This window comes from Fundulus heteroclitus, chromosome 3 (genome assembly GCF_011125445.2).
Source record: "Fundulus heteroclitus isolate FHET01 chromosome 3, MU-UCD_Fhet_4.1, whole genome shotgun sequence".
NCBI lineage: Eukaryota > Metazoa > Chordata > Actinopteri > Cyprinodontiformes > Fundulidae > Fundulus > Fundulus heteroclitus.
In genome coordinates this window covers 19,029,485-19,043,896 of record NC_046363.1, presented here as the reverse complement: position 1 = coordinate 19,043,896, position 14,412 = coordinate 19,029,485, and the positions used below count along the sequence as shown (strand labels likewise).

General features: G+C 42.2%; 1 protein-coding gene across 3 annotated transcripts in view; it reads left to right on the top strand.

The window, feature by feature from the left end:
• The window catches only part of znf1035 (zinc finger protein 1035), a 76,228-nt gene that overhangs the window by 57,719 nt on the left and 4,097 nt on the right, over nt 1-14,412 (top strand). The window contains exons 1-2 of one of the 3 annotated variants that reach the window (XM_021321275.2): nt 5,784-6,079; nt 7,917-8,015. The gene's annotated coding sequence lies outside the window, so the exon portion shown is untranslated. Of the gene's footprint in view, nt 1-5,783; nt 6,144-7,916; nt 8,016-14,412 lie in introns of those variants that run through there. The other 2 variants (XM_012871801.3, XM_036131956.1) reach the window with 2 other exon arrangements.

The window sequence follows — 14,412 nt, the reverse complement described above, 5'->3', positions numbered from 1 at the left end:
GTCATTCCAAAACTAAATGTGTTGGAATGACTAAGTCAAAGTCCAAACCTCAATCAAACGGAGAATTTGTGGTTAGACATGAACATCGCTGTTTAAAAGCAACAACCATCCAACACAAAGGTGGGTCTACAGTAGGGCTGAACATTTAATGTCATTTGCAATATAATCTCAATTTATTAATCAAAATGTTTGGCTATGTATCAATTAATGGATAGGACACGTCCTTTAAGTGTTGGTAATATGTTTAAAGTGGGTTTGCCTCCACATGGAAGTGAAGAGTTGCATCAGTAAGATAATCTAATTTTATTATTTGTTTTAGAATTTAAATAGTCATACTTTTTTTTTACCAGAACCTTTCAGGAATCTTACCATAGCAGTAAGTACCGGTCAAACTGTTTAATACTTGTTTGTTGGTGGCACTTTATGTTCAACAAGGATTGATGTCCAACTCAATCAAAAGCTGTTCTCTTGAATAATAATATTCTGATAAATTTACAGGTGCTGCCAAAAGAGGGGGATTAACAGTTTTGCACACTGAAGTTTTCTGATTATTTGACCTATTTGTGTTTGCTTCACAATACAAATGATAAGACATCATCAAAGTCGTAGGCATGTTCTGAAACATGAAAAATGCCAAAGAGATGAATTCCTTTGCAAGGCACTGATTGTTTGGACTGATTGTGATAGACAAACAAAAATAACTAAATAAACAATAATAGTTGAAAATAGAGGAAAACTGGGAAATGGTTTTCAGGTTGTTGTTTTTTATTACAAAGAAAAGTTTAAAAACTGGGGACAGGCAGCCGTATTCATTTCCCGTTCCTGTGACAAACCTCATGCATTAATACATGCATTCAGTGGTCATGTATTAAGAGGCAACGTTCAGTTGGGAATAATTTATCCTTAATACAAATGCAGCTATTCTGCAAAAGCCTGAGACGTTTGTTAGAGAACATCAGTGAACAAACAGCCTTATAAAGACAGAGGAACATTTAAAGATCTCACAAAGCCCTGTTCAACCCACCATCTGCACATGGAAAAGTACGAGTGCTAACCTATCCAGAGATGGCCGTCCACATACACTGACAGGGCACGCAGGGAGAGTATTAGTCAGAGAAGCAGCCAAGAGGCTTTGTGTGAAGCAAATTTATATCTCACGTCACCCTGAAGGTATTGTCTTCCACCTAAACAGGCATGCCAGACGAGAGCATCAATCACAAAACCAGGCAAGTCCAAGGTAACTCTGGAGGAGCTGCAGAGATCCGTAGCTCCAGTAGGAGACTCTGTTAACGGGACAATTTTTAGGTGTGCACTCCACTTATCTGATATTTATGGAAGAGTGGCAAAAACAATGTCATCATTGACTGCACATGACTGGAGCCTTGGGTGGATACCAGGAGGACATTGTGCATATGAACAAACAGCAAATATACATATTTTTTCAGATCCAATCATATCTATGTGTTTGCGTGGCCCAGTCAAAGTACATCCGTATAAACTACAAATGCAATAGAGAATCTGTTGCAAAGTTAGAACATGTTTGCTCACAGGCACTTTCCATCTAGAATGACAGAACTTTAGCTCTTCTGCAAAGTTCAGTTGGCAAACATGTAAATTTCTAGATATGCAAAGCTTTTGGGAAATACATACTCCAAAATATATTCTTGCAGCTGTAATTGCAGCAAAAGCTGGTATGTACTGACTCGGGGAGGCTCATCACAGATGCTTCCCGTCTCTTGTCATTGTTGGGGCGTAAAACACGTTGAAAATGAAAATGAGGTCACATCAAATCCCAATAAAACAGATAAAAGTTTAGGGTGCTAATACTTTTCTAGGGCACTGTGTGATAACTGCTATTGTACTCTAAGCCTTCAGAACTCTGAGTAAAAGAGCAACTTTATATGATTGTTGGATGGAAACGTAAAACATTCCTTATTTCATTTTAGTTGGTGGCGTTAAAAGTAATGTTCAACAACAAGGCTTTTTAGCTCTTGTGCAGATCTTGTTTCATGAGTTAGCAGAGAACCACAAATCAAACCACCCGGTTCCAACGAAGGATATCCCAAAGCATAAACTTCATCATGAGGTGCAAGGATGGATAACATTAAGCAACTTGGAATGAACGTAATAGAAAAACACGGGTCTGTGTATGCGCTAAAGGAGATAGTGCTGCAATACATACAGAATACAAGTAAAGCAAAGAGTAAACCAAAATATGTAGTGTTGGGAGCAGAAAAGAAGACAGGCACAGATGTGAAAGGTAAAACTGAGAAACATGACAACTTGACACAAATGCTTTAGGCCACTTTATGCTCTTTGTTCCACCACAAGATCATTTTGCAGTCCGAAGTTTTATAAAAGCTGACATGTTTTGTCAAATCTTATGCTATTTGTCCTGATTTTTTTTTTAATAACATCTTCCATTTTCTGTATAAACCTCTAAATGTAGCCCGCCACACATCACACTGTCAAGGTCTACAAACCAAACTGCTGCTATCTTCTTCTGCTGGATTCTTGGCTCTGCCTTAGCATTACCTCTCCCATATCTCCCTCCAGGATATATCCATCTCAAAGTACAGTTTTCAATACCTGGATTCCACTATTTGACAACAGTATGTGTCTTTCTGTCATTAGATTTCTCAGTCTTGCATCTATTTATATTTCACCCACAACCGAAAAGAATCCGGGCTTGATTGCATTGATTTTGCGCTGGGAAAACGTACTTGTGTCATCCCCCCTTTCCTGGCTGCAGCCTCTCTTTCTGTGTCGTTGAGAGCGTTCTTGATTGCAGGAAAAGGGATTGGTTCTCGAGGACTGACCCCAGCCGAACCAGCTGTAATGCTTTCTGCTGTCAAACATCCTTGAAATAACCCAGCCACTTCACAGCTCAGACTCTGCAGTTCTGGTCTCTGTTCATTGTTTGCTGTATCTGTGTCCAGGCTTAGTGGTATCAATGAATATCATGTGCAAATAAATAATCATTGTTACAAGGGTAACTACAATTTTCCTGAAAGCAAAACTGATCAATGGAATTGGTTGTGAGAAAAATACTGTTAATTTTTGCTCTTCACTCATCTGATGTTCATGAGAAAACATCAGGATTATCTGCCGTTGTCTAAAAAAAAAAAGACCAATTTCTACAGATTAAATAACGCTTTATAGCATGTGTAAGGAAAAAGTGTAGCAAAAGGTGCATGAACAACAGTCTTAAGAGGATTATCCAGAAAAATACATTCAAGAATTTAGGGAAGCTTCACAGGAGTGGACTGAGGCTGGAGTTTGTGCACCGAGAGCCACTATGCACAGAGAAATCTTATGCATGGGTTACAGATGTTGCATTCCTCCTGTCAAACAACTCCTGAACCAGAGAAAATGTCAGAAGCGTCTTACCTATCCTAAGGAGAAAGGAAACTGCACAGTTGCTCATTGGTTAAAAGTCCTCTTTCCAGATGAAAGTAAAGTTTGCATTTCAATGGGAAGTCAAGGTTCCACCGTCTGGGGGAGGAAAAGAGCAGCACAGATTGCTTGTTGCTTAAAGTCCAGTGTGAAGTTTCCACAGACGGTGATGATTTGGGCTGCCATGTCCTCTGCTGGTGTTGGTCCACAGTCAATGCAACATCTACCAGGAAACTGAAGAGCGCTTCCTGCTTACTTCTGCTGACAAGCTTTGTGGAGAAGGCCTGACCTGAACCCCACAGGGTAGCTATGGAGCACTGTAAACAGAAGAATGAGAGACGCCAGACACATTTCAGATGACTTGAAGGCAGTTTTCAAGGCGGCTTTATCGCCACCCATCTTGCCAGCAAATCTGTCAAGCCTCCTTGTCCTTTCTGAAGGAAAGCATCCCCACTGCATGATGCTGCCAACACATGTTGAACGTGTGATGTGAGCTGTTAGTTTTCCTCCACACATAGATCCTTCCACCTGAGCTGTGTATCTCTGCAGCTCCTCTAGAGCTACCATAGACCTCTTGACTGGTGCTCTGATGAATGCTCTTTTATGTCAGTTCAGCCATGTTTTGGATGGTTTTCAGTTGTTCCACGATGAGGTTTTATGCATGACGGATGAAACGATGCTCTGCGAGATGTCTGAAGCGTGTAATATTTTGTATAACCTAACCTTCCATTGTGTTTCTTGGTCTGCGTAATGCTGTTAGTTGTGTGCAGTAATGTCAAGCCTTCATTTGCAGAACTGTGCAGTCAGACATTCCCTGAGTATATAGAGTGTGCAAATAGGCATCACCAAAAAATGTGATTGACCATAAACTTTTCAGCGGGGGACAATAGTCCTTACAGCTTTTAGAAAGAAGCTGCTTTTCAGTCTAGTAGTTTAGTTTTGGATCTAATGCTTCTGTAGCGTTTATAATAATAATAATAATAATAACAATAATAACAATAATAATAATAATAGTATAATAATACATATTTAACAGTGCCTGTCTAGACACTCAAGGTCACTTTGCAGACAATAAAAATACAAATGCAGGAACACAAAAATATAAACAAACAGCAATAAGTTATGGAGATGGACAAGAACAGTGTATCAGTGTATTTACAAAAAAGCGAGCTGGAACAGGTGAGTTTTGAGACTGGTTTTGATCAGGGGGAGTGAGTCAGTTCTGAGGAGGTCAGGTGGGAGTGAGTTCCAGAGCTGGGGAGCAGAACGGCTGAAGGCTTTGCGAGGTGGATGGAGGAGGTGGATGGAGGAGGAGGGTCTGAGGGAGCGGGAGGAGGTGGCGATGTGAAGGAAGTCTGAGAGATATAAAGGAGCAAGGGTATGGATTGCTTTGAAAGTACGCAGAAGGATTTTAAATTGTATTCTGAATTGAACTGGGAGCCAGTGGAGCTGCTGAAGGACAGGGGAAATATGGTGAAAAGAGGAGGTTCTGGTGACGACACGAGGAGTCGAGGATGACACCAAGACTCCTGACCTGAGGGGAGGCGGAGACCAAGGAGTTGTCAATGGGTAGTGTGAAACTATTGATTTTGGATAGGGTGGACTTGGTGGCGACGAGGAGGAGTTCGGGTTTATCACTGTTTAGTTTAAGGAAGTTTGAAGTGAACCAGTTTTTAATTTTAAGAAGTTAGTAAGGGGCAAGGGGGGGGGGGGGGGTTGAGGAGGGGGGTTTGCTGGATGTAAACACAGAGGGCTATGTGGTGGTGCACTTGTTAGAACTGTTGCATGCAGCCAAAATTCTCCCCAAGATGTGTGGGTTCTCTCTGGGTACTCCGGCTTCCTCCCACAATCCAAAATCATAATTGTTAGGTTAGTTAGTTACTCCCTCCTGAGGGGGGAGTGTATGCATGCGTTCAGTGTTTTTTGTCTTGTTCGTCTCTGCTTGCCCTTTGATGGACTGGCATGCTATCAGGACGGAGCCCGCCTCTTGACATATGACTAGTTGATATAGGCATCAGCCCCTCTGCGGCTAAAAAATGTAAGCTGTGTCTAAAATTAGATGACTGTTATTTATTTATTTATTTCTGTCCTCACGGCACTTAGTTGTGAATTATATATGAATTTCTTATTTACAGCCTGTTGTGAAATCAGACGGTGTTCCTTTCTTGCTATTTGGGACCAACTAACTGGCTTTATAATAAACGGTATATTTTAGACGGCAGTGTTACCTCCCAGGGAAGATATTTACCATGTGTAAACCTATAATAAAATCTCACTTCAAAGATCCTGATCCATCCCTTTAAGAACTGACTCCAGCACTGTGTGTGTGGGGGGGGGGGGTGTACTGGGGGCCATATAGGGGGAGCTTCGTGTGCCTTTGTCCGTCCCCTGCCCCCGAGCGGTGAAATGCAATAGCCGCCCCTGCTGGCTTGACCTTTCCAGTCCAGTGTCGGAGCGCAGACACCCGCCGCCCACTACGCATGCGCCATGCGCCGCATTCCGCGCCTTCTGCGGGGAGCAGCAGCAGTGGAGGCTCCGGGCTCAGCGGTCCTCCTCCTGGCGCGGCGTCACGTTTGTTCAGCACGGAGCCCAGCAGCCGGAGCCGCCGTTCTTCCCCCACAGACTCCGGGCTTCGCATGGACGGATGCGAGAGGAGCCCGTCGCTCCTCTCCCTTCCTTTCTGGTTGTTGCCTTTTTTTTCTCTCCTGACAGAAAACGCTGTTTTTTTTGGTTTCCTCCAGTAGCTGGTGAGTTACGTTTGGCTGCTGCCTCCGCTGCCCCACAGCTCTCTGCCGCCTGTCGTTCCTCCCTCTCGGGCCTTGCGGTGAACGTGGTCAGCCTCCTCCTACTCCTCCTCCTCTTCCTCCTCCTCCTGATTAGCCTTCACTCGGGCTGCCCCTCCGAGATGTTGGAGGACGACCTAGCCTGGAGGCTACATGCTAGCCGGAGCAGTCGTCGCATTTTAGCGGCTCTTCAACTCAAAACAGGACTAGTGAGAGTAGTGTGATTACATTTAGGGGCAGATTGAGACGTACCTGTGGAGAGCCGCCCCCCTCCCTCCCCACTCATGACCGCGGTCCTGCGTGATTTCCCCCGTTATTAGCTTGCTAAGCCTGCTGCTCGGTACTGTTTATTTTCTTGTTAATGTGGACGTGTGTGTGGTTGTGCCTCTGCTCATCGCGATACTCTGGCCTGTTTACCTTTTTTTTTCTCCATTAGCGTGGACTTCTGAGCCGTCGCTGCTAAAATCTGCATGTTTTGCACGGTTGATCTCAACTAATTTAACTAAATGCATTATTTTTTTTTTACTCTGCATGCTTGACGTGCTTGTTGTTGTCCATCCGGTCCCTCGGCGTGTTTCTTTGCTCATGCGCTAATATACCATTACTTACATGGCCATGCAAAAGTGTTTTATCCTAAACTCCTTATTTATTTACTTATTTTTTTATTTTATCACAATGCACGGATAAGCTTTAGAAAAACGATGCGTGGATTTCCTACGCAGAAATCTGAATATCTGAGACCCCTGAATGAAATTGTCGGGCGATAGAGGCATTTCTATTCTAATCTATCCCATTTGGGACCAAATGGCAACATTAAGACCAAGGAACCCAGCAGAGAGCTCAGGGAGAAAGTTGTGGAGGCGTTGAAAGCAGGTTTGTGTTATTAAACAGGGTTTGGACGTCTATTAGTGTACTGTACAACTAATCATTAATATATATATATATATATATATATATATATATATATATATATATATATATATATATATATATATATATATATATATATATATGCATCTTTCTACTTTGGCATGCTGGGCAGGCATAGCAGTATTCAGATAAGCACCCAAGAGGTGAAAACCAAAGAGCTTGCGTCACCCTGAACGCACCATCTCCATGGCGATTGCACGGTGGTGGCTTCATCATGCGGCCCCGCTGCAAAAGCCTTGAAGCTAGGGGTAGGGGTCGACTTTTTGGCAGGACGGTGACCCCGAGAGATAAAAAAAAAAAATGATGTGCACGTCTCCTGATGTGCTCAGCTAGTAGAGACCCTTAAGATTAGCCGAACTGCAGCCCTGCCAGGGTAAATGCATATCACACTTTTATATACGTTTTTCTTTATGAAATATTTTTTTTCCCCTTTCCCATAATGCACTACCTTGTGTTAATCTGTCACATAAAACACTTTTGAATGGCACTTGTGCATTTAAATTTAGATCAGCTGGCAATTAAAGCGACGACTGTAGCTGAGGTTATTTGGAGACGGAGACCTGTAACTTTATTCCAGGTTTCTCTCTGATTTATGAGAGATTAAGCGACGTCTGGGTAGAAGATGACTTCTTTACTAAATCAAATTGAGACTAAATAAGTTGAGGAGCGTTGGAGCTCAAAAGTCGAAGGCAACAGAAAAGGACGTGACATGCTCGCCACGAGGCACGAGGAAAAAAACAACGTCAATGCTTTGGGCTGTCAGTTTGACTTTGTTGCCAAAATGCTAAAATAAATCTTCTTTTTCAGGTGACGTAGAGAGTGCAGATACTGGGCTGGGAAGCAAGAACCCTCATCAGTACCCTCTCGGACCTTCTCTGGCTTTTGTGACCGCTTGAATTGTTGAAGGTATTGTCGCTGCTGATGAAACGCTTTTGAAATGCATTTTATTTTCCAAATATTTGCAAGATGTGCATGTCTATTTATGCATAAAAAGAAACAATCTGAGATCCAGACTGTTTCCGGGGCGTGTCATGGCGCTGATCTGCCTCTCCCAAAGGCAGCGTTTAACCCTCTTAACTTGGTCACCAGATGCATTATTATTCTGAAAAATGACTTTTGATTCATGGATTGAGAAAAGTGTCCAGCTATGCATTTATTGCAGAGAGCTAATGACGAGGATCTCTCCTGCTGCTGCTTTACCTAACTTGCAGCCCTGAGTCTTATTGTTTCTCCTCATAGCAGTCATCTTCATTTTCCAGCAGGTCATAACCAAGCAACTATTTTGCCATCCTCATCTCCTTGACCAGAGCAGAGTTAAAGTCTATCACAGAAAAGCGTCACTAGATTAGTAGTTCCCAACCTTGGTCCCCAGGGACTCCTGTCCTTCATGCGTTCGACGCGTCTCTGCTCCAGCTCACCTATTTCAAACGATTGCACGACCTCCTCTGCAGCCTTTAAGCGCTGCAGAAGCCTCTTGGTCATCTATTAAATTAAGCCGGGTGTGTGGCAGCAAGGCGACACCTATACACATGCAGGACAGGGCTGGTCAGATGTTGTTGAGAAGTCAGAGTTTTGCTTTGTGTATACAAACGGCATTTCTTCAACCCTGGTCCTCGGGATCCGCTTTGCCTGCCTCCACATGCCAGACCTAAATAAATGGGTGATTAACAGGCTTCTGCAGCCCTTGAGCGCTGCTGAGGAGGTCAGGGAAATCGTTTGATTCAGGTGTGCTGAAGCAGAGCCGCATCTAAAGCACGTAGCTCTATAGCGATGCGTTGATTTCCATCTTTCTCTGAGGTCTGACCTGCCCGAAGAGGCGTAACGCACACAGACCCGTTTCTTTATTCAAAATAATTTACTCTTAAGAGACAAAAGCAGGGGACGTGCTTCATGAAGTTCAGCGACAGAAGTAGTGGTCCTTAATCCAACAGGAAGTAAACGGATATCCCTGTTTGTGCATCTAAGCAGAAGTGTCTCAGATAAGAAGCTGTTGGTTGATGCGTTTACTGACCCCAACAAAGTGGGAGTGTTCAGTTTTGATTCATTGAATGAAAAAAAAAAAAAATTCTTTTTTTGCCGTTAAGTCTACTAATCACTAATGAGGGAAATATTGGCCTGTTTTTTCAATTAGTGCGTTCCCAGGTTTCTGGCTTTACGCTTTGATGTTCTGAGTTTAATAAAAAAAAAAAAAGAAAAAAGACAAAGTCAAGGGAAACATGCCGCAATGTGTAGTTGAGGATAATCTTTGGATTCCTTGGTTTTTCTGTTGGATTCAAAGCTACTTTGCTATTAATTCCTGCAAGTTCTCTCCTTCACCTGCTGACTCAGAATTGCTGATTTTTGTTTTCGACCTTGACCGCTTTCAGGGCTTTTCCATTGTTTCATCTGAAAAAGATGTGCTTTTAGTTATAGGAATTTAAATTTTTTAGTTATTTTCATTTAAATACAAATTTTTCATATACTTTTATATCTATATTATTTTTTTGCTCAAATTTAAAACAAGTGATTACATCCGGAAGTAGTTAGTGTACGTTGCCAGGAGTTGCATCAGACCTTAAACAGTGAAAATAAATTTTCTTTTAGCCTTATTTCATCTGTAAGCATGTTCACATACTATATTCCCAAATATAAACTCAATAGTTGTAAAAGCTAACCTGTCTTTCCTTTGATGTATGAAGGAAATCACGATTTCTGCCTCTTATACCCTATAATCAGCCGCCCTTTCCAGTGATGATTACAGATCTCATGGAGTCACATATGATTGGGAACATGTGTATGTGAGCGGGAAATTATGGTTTCTAAAGATTTGGTTCTTCAGACTCTACCAGGTGTCGTGTAGGGCTGCCCAATATTAGAAAGTCTAGAGACGGCGATAATATTGGTGTATTGTGCACTATATCAGTGGTTATTTATATGCCTATTGTCTTTCCTTTATCTGTACTTTCAGCCTTAAGGATTTTGGGCAATGTGTTTTTTTTTGTTTTACGGTCAGCATGAGCATCTGCTGCTGTGAGTCTCTATCCAACTGGCTATAAATTACATAGGCGTGTTAAAGGCAAGTCCATAGAACAGAAATATCCTTTGTTATCCCACAACGGGGAAATTCAGGTGTCCCAGTAGCAAAGTGAAAGGTAACTAGAAGCCATTCAGATACACTGAAAGTAAAGAATATATATATATATTTATTTATTTTATTTTTTTTTTTTCCTGGGATGAACCTGGACACAGCATGCACGCACAGAGCTACTTCTTTAAAGAGAGTTTATTGAACAATGTGGATGTCGAGAGGAACCAGAGTCTTTTACCAGACGGAGATGTAGGGTGCAGAAGCTGGCCGGCAGGAGTAGAGCAGAGAGACTGACCAGAAAGGAACACTGGAGCCGATGACAGTGACCACAGCGGAACACCGGAACCAGCGAACCCAAGACTGCGACTGAGTTGGAGCGGAGTCTCTGGCCGTGACTTAGCTGGAATGGAGTCTCTGGCTGAGGGTGAGCTGGAACAGAGCTGAAGCAGAGTCTCTGGCAGTGACTGAACAAAAATAAAGCTGAAACAAAGTCTCCTGGCTGACTGAACAAAAACAGAGCTGACACAGGATTACTGGCTGAAACTGCGCAGAAGTAGAACACTATGGACCAGCAACGAGAACAGACTGAGGTGGGTATATATAGAGGAGACAACAGGTGGAAAGAAATCAGTGATAATTGCAGCCTGACAGGTGGAACCAATCAGGCTGCGCAGGGAAGAGAGCAAGGAAGGGAGGCTCAGCATGCAGCCTACAAGATGCATCCTGACTATATATATATATATATATATATATATATATATATATATATATATATATATATATATATATATATATATATATATATATATATATATATATATATATATTAGTTTTTTGTTTTTTTTCGCTAGTTTGGGTGGGTTAAAAAAAAATATTTGCAAGATGTGCATGTCTATTTATGCATGAAAAGAAACAAATTACAGGAGTTAAAAAAAACACCTGCAAAAACTGCATTGGTGTGAAAACCTATTGAGTTTTTTTGGGGGGGCAGTGATGATAATTTAGTGTTAGCATCTGCTGGGAGGAAGGGTCTGTGATAACCCCCCTTTGTGCCCCTAGGCTGCAGCAGCCTGGAGCATCTCTCCAGTGCTGCAACAGCTTCATATATTGGGGGGAGGGGGAGGGGGAGGGGGGGGGGGAGTCGGTGTTGTGACTCCAGTTTATTGTTCAGGTGAACACCCAGGTACCTTTAATAGTCCACCATCTCCACTTCGGCTCCCTTGATGTTGAGGACCATGTCCATCAGGGGTTTTCATCGGATGCAGAGTCAGTGCTAGCAGCCTGTAGCTGCAAAGGTCCTTGGGATATGTGGTCTTCAGCAGTGGTACTTCTTCCAGCTTCTGGCTCATGTTGAACATGTATCCCATGATGCCTCACTGCTGATCTGCGCAGCATCTCAGGAGCCTGAAGCGGATGGACCCAAAGCTTTTCGCACCTTGATTTCTCGCAGCTCGTTGCTCGCCTGAAGTGCTTGAGGCAACAGGGTGGTGGGGGAGGAGGAGGAGGAGGAGGAGGAGAAGGCGCTCTGGTGGATGGAGTCCTCTGAAGCAGAGGGGCTGGGTGATGGCTGAGAGGTGTGAAGTCCTGGGAGGAATACTTGCATTATATTAACCGACAACTATTGCACTCCGAGCAGTCCTATGTGATATGAATATTGCACTCTGGTGTTCTGCCGACCATTATATCCTGTGCAGCTCTAATGTCCTGTACTAAAGCAGCTCAATAAGTGACCTAAGGATAAAAATCCCAGAGGATCTTGGTGCTAAACCACCTAAAGAAATCATCAAGAGTTCTTTAATTGGTAAAGAAAATGTATTTACTGTCATTTCTTGATTTCGCAAAGTGTTTGTCTTATACTTAAAGTAGAGCTAGACTTGCTTTTTAAAGACAAACTGTGTTAGTTTTTGTTTTTTTTTTCAGGGAGAAAGAGAGGGAAATGGAACATGAATACACAATAGTAGCCAAGACATTTTGACATGCGTCCAGTACAAATGAATAAATATGTGCCAAAAATGCCATGTTGTTAATATATATGAAATAAAATGATTGCAAGTCATATAGTCACAAAAAGGAGGTTCTTTAGTGTTTAAATTTTGCAGACATTTTAGCAGCTTCATTGTTGGTCGTGTGAGGCTTTCTCCACATTCTTGCTGTTCTGGATTCAGTCGAGCAAAAATCTTCTCCCAGATGGTGGGAGATTTAGCCGCGCCTGATGGCAGTCCGTGTGGGTGCAGGAGGCTTGCTTCTCGTGTAAAACGGTCTCCAACAAAGGGAGCGAGACCCCGGCGACTCTCTAAGCCGTCCTTACCGACCATTGCAGTCTTGTCGGCTGTGCTGCAGTTTCTGTTGCCAAGATGGGGAGCAGCTTGTCAGGGGGCTCACAAGCCTGCCTGCCTGCCATGGTGAAGGATGGAGGAGGGGAATTTTCTCCTGCCCCAGCCTCCAGAGGAAGGGTTTTTTCACAGCAGAGCTTTCTTCTCCGGTGAGACGTCCCCAGCGATGTGGACTTCCACAGATTTCATAGTGCTGTACCACTGATGATCTCCGCAGTGGAGCTGCTGATGCTCAAGGGAGATGGACAGCGTATTTTTTTCTAAAGCTGTCATTAAGTTACGCGATGGTTTATTCCTTAGACCAGCTCAAAAAATGTCTCACTTCTGCTTTTCAAGACGTTTCATCCTCGTCCTGAAGAGTACCACCACAGTTTTATCCTTGATGCATTGAACATGTGCTGAATGTGATCGTAATCATCATTTGTATCTCATTGGATTATTTACTATTGTCCTAAGTTAAAGGCCTCATAACTATTCTGAGGCCTGCATTTAAATACGATCGTCATCTTGGCCAACAATGCAAAATATTCATTGATCATGCATAAAGGTTTTGACCACTACGTGTCAATAGGATCCCGTCAGTGGGTCTAGAGGATTTCATACCTCGAGGGGTCACAGCAGAAAAGGGGCAACTAAGACTACGTTCATTCTGCAGGCAAACCCGATCTTTTTGCCGTACGCGACCCATATCTGTCATTTTTGTGGCAGTGTGATCGGCCCAACTTCAGTCTTTTCTGTCATGTCGCATTTCATCCATCTTTTACCTGACTGTCCTTACTCCAACTACACAGGCTACAGGAAATACCTTTATAAAAGACACTATATATATATATATATATATATATATATATATATATATATATATATATATATATATATATATATATATATAATGAGCGAGAGAGCAAAAAATTTGAATTGTGCGTCAAGACCTTCTTTGTGAATGTAGCTTAACACACTATTTGGCTGGTGGTCATAATGTTATGCCTGATTGGCAAAATTTCGGCATAAAATAAAAAATGTTAAACAATCGAGACACTGTTTCTTTAAGAGCTTTGCTTTTATGTGGGAAATTGTGATTTTACTATAACTTTTTCATTTATGCTTTAGGGATATTACCCACACCTTAAATATGCCCTTAAAATGTAGCTATTAGATTATGGTTACTATCATATGCCTGAATTTATTCTCCAAGGCCTAACTTCAGTTTACAAAAGAGCAGTTTTTCTTAAACAGGTGGTTAAAATGCAGGCAGATAAACTGGCTGCTGACAGTTTTTGGGTCTTTTGGTTGTCGTAGACAAAACATTCATTAATGGGTCAGTCCCTGTTAAGGATAAATAGATTTAGTTGTAAATCTTGCAATGGGGATAATATTGCTAAACATTATGACGGCCATATCAGACGTATCATTGGCATGCAAAATTCCTGTTCATAACGTTTTGAATAAATTATCCATCAAATTATTGCTTTTTTCTTTTCACTTTTTTTAAAATTGTCTCCTGCAGAAATGAAATTTAAAACAAACCTGTTTATTCTAGTGTAACTGTGGAGAGAATCTGCAGCTGCAGTGCCATGAAAGTCTGATGGCTCTGCTTGCAACAAGCTGGCACAGCTGTCTCTTTATGTTGGAGTCCATCTTGTGCCTCAGGTGCTCTGTCAGGTCAGGTGTTGAAGAAAACGCAGCCACTGCACCTCAGTGTTCTGCCAAAGCAGAGACACCATAGCAACATCTGTTTATTTCTGTATTTATCACTGATTTTTACATTCTGTTACTATTTTATAAAAGAAATTTGCATTAAAACCATATTTTAACTGAACGCCGGGCCTAAACTAATCTTGATTTGCAGTTAATTTGAAGGTTTTTAGGTGCAACCTAACAAAAAACTCCAATCCTTACACTG